Below are 3,227 nucleotides of genomic sequence, written 5' to 3'. Positions count from 1 at the left end.
ATATTTTTAACTTTATAATGCTATAACTTTTTGAAAGATGTATGGATCAATATAATTCTTTTTTATGTAGATGCATGATGTCTTTACCTATCATTTGGTATATTTTTTTTATAAAGCTGACTTTTTACCTGCCTACAGAGGGGGATTCAAAATGACAAATTTTTCACAAAAAATTGATTTTTTCAACTTAAATTTTTCAACGTAACATTGTTTAGTTGTCTGTATATTCAAAATACACACAAGTGTGTGTATTCTTAATATTTCTGTTTGAATAATTAACGTTGATAAATGGGCGAAATCAAACGATAAGATTGCTTATTGTAACATAACTTTATAAAAATATAAATCTATTCGTTTTCAATAAATATGCAATTATTGAATTCGAAGAAGACCAATGTCAGGTTATTCCTACTAAATGGATATCAAAAAATAATAAGGTTTGTTTTTTAGCTTCGATGAGAAGTTGAGAAGGTATTGGTTTTACTAAGATGTGTTTTTTTTTTTGTGTTTGTTACCACTTTTTAAACTTTTTCAACTTAAATTTTAAAAGTGTTCCGGAAAGTCTGACACTTTTCTATATATCTTAAATTAAAGCTAATATAATCTATTTTATTATGTAAAAAAAAATTTTCGGACTTTATTTTATCTTCAGGGTGAAAATGGCTACCAAATGCTATTTTTGTGTGAAAATTTTCGATTTTGTATTTTACATTTTTAACTTTATTATGCTATAACTTTTTGAAAAATGTATGGATCAATACAATTTTTTTATGAGAAGTAGTATTTATATACATCTTTCATTTGACATACTGTTTTTTTAAATCTAACCATTTCCCTATATACGAGGGGGGTTCAAATCTAAAAAATGTATGTAAAAAGTAGAACTTTTTCAACTTAAATTTTGAAAGTGTTCCGGAAGGTCTGACACTTTTATATATATCTTAAATTAAAGCTAATGTAATATACTTTATTATGATAAAAAAAAATTTCGGACTTTATTTTATCTTCATGGTGAAAACAGACATTAAACTTAATAAAAAAAATACGATTTTTGTAAAAAAATTCTTTTTTATATTTTTAACTTTATAATGCTATAACTTTTTGAAAGATGTATGGATCAATATAATTCTTTTTTTTGTAGATGCATGATGTCTTTACCTATCATTTGGTATATTTTTTTTATAAATCTGACTTTTTACCTGCCTACAGGGGGGGATTCAAAATGACAACTTTTTCACAAAAAATTGACTTTTTCAACTTAAATTTTGAAAGTGTTCCGGAAAGTCTGACACTTTTATATATATCTTAAATTAAAGCTAATGTAATATACTTTATCATGGAAAAAAAAAATTTCGGACTTTATTTTATCTTCAAGGTGAAAATGGCTACCAAATGCTATTATTGTGTGAAAATTCTCAATTTTATTTTTTACATTTTTAACATTATAATGCTATAACTTATTGAAAAGTGTATTGATCAATATAATTTTTTTATGGGAAATACTATTTTCTAATAATCTCTTTTTTATTCGACATACTTTGTCTTAATCAGGATATTAATAAGGAACTAGCAGTTTATGAAGCTTTTGGAATAATCCACCAATTTTTTAAAATTAAACACTATCTAAAGATTTGCATCGAAGCGTTTTTTTTTTATAATGATTTTAATCACTGTCAAATATCATTATACTTGATCCAACTATGCTATGGCCCCCCTGTGCTGGGTTTTTTTATATTCATCCTTTACACATTAGAGTGTCAACTTTAATTTTTCTAATAACAATATTTATATTTAACTAGATTATATATTAGAAATTGATCTAATTATAACAATAACTGGTCGACAGTTTAACAATTTTTTTCTATTAACATGTTTATTTAATATTATTTTAGTTTTAGCTTCGACGTGTCGCTGAAAAACAATTGGTTTCACTCTACCGTGTTTTTTGTATGTGACTCTAAACGATTACTTCGCCCTTACTGGACCGAATTTGCTCAATCATCTAAGCTCGGACTTGGATATCAAAGCCCATAGATAATTACCATATCAGTTTCTACAGTGTCATATTCAGAAATTTACTATAGGGGAATCTCAAAGTTTTACGAGATTTTTACCCATATAATTTCTTCAACTACTTAAAATTTTGTTAAATAGACATTTGCCAACCATATAAAATTAATATTTGACATAGTTTTAAGTGAGACGGCCTCAGTTTAAACCGTTCAAATCACAACTAGCATTATATTACTCATCATATTATTTATGCACTAAGCACCCAATATTTACTTAAATAATTATATTATAATTATTTGAAACCTGTCGGCATGAACCGACGTGATAACATTGTGTTAATGTTTTTACGGTGAAATACTCGCCTGTATATATAAAACACACGTTCGCCAAGTATTCTGGCTCGAATGATAATAACATCTTCAAAAACTTTCTAGCTTTTATTACAGAACGTTGAAATTGAAAAAATCTTAACGTTTTGACAAACACTCTTGAGTGGATGATTAAGTAAAAACGATCTATATACAACGCCCCAAAGATGGCGTTGCGTTTCATATCGGCGACAAGGTTACACCGTCAGCCTCCACTACTGGCACTGGTAAAAGCTCAATGTAGGTGTAAGTAGTTTTTGTTTTTTGGAGCAATGCATAAACAACAGATGATTATTTTCTCTCGAAGAGTATATTCATGGCACGAACTTGAAAAACACCCATCGGGACGTGTAAATAATGTTCCGTTTATAAATACTGTCGGATTACAAATTTTTATGAAACCGGTACATAAAATTATCTACCACTATTTTATTCATTGAAATTTCATCGATTTCTGAATCCTAAATGTAATAATCGCGTCGAACACAAACTGATTAAGTACACAAAACGACTAAAAACAAAACCATAATAGAATTGCCAAATGTAGATAAAAATAAAAGTGGTATAGTTAAAAAGATGGTCACAGTTTACGCTAAAAATTATCGGGTGGAAAATGCCCTACTGCCCATAATATTATGTCAATCGGAGGGAGCTACAGATCTCCTAATATATACCCCACTGTTCCTCTTTAGATTTAAATAAAAAAAACCCAGCACAGGGGGGTCGCGGCACAGTGGTGACGTGGCATAGTTGGATCAAGTATAATGATATCTGACAGTGATTAAAATCACTATAAAAAAAAAACGCTTCGATGCAAATCTTTAGATAGTGTTTAATTTTAAAAAA

The sequence above is a fragment of the Daktulosphaira vitifoliae genome, unplaced genomic scaffold (genome assembly GCF_025091365.1).
Source record: "Daktulosphaira vitifoliae isolate Bord-2020 unplaced genomic scaffold, ASM2509136v1 Scaffold_5, whole genome shotgun sequence".
Lineage (NCBI taxonomy): Eukaryota > Metazoa > Arthropoda > Insecta > Hemiptera > Phylloxeridae > Daktulosphaira > Daktulosphaira vitifoliae.
The sequence above is the reverse complement of the archived record's forward strand: the minus strand, read 5'-3'. Positions refer to the sequence as shown.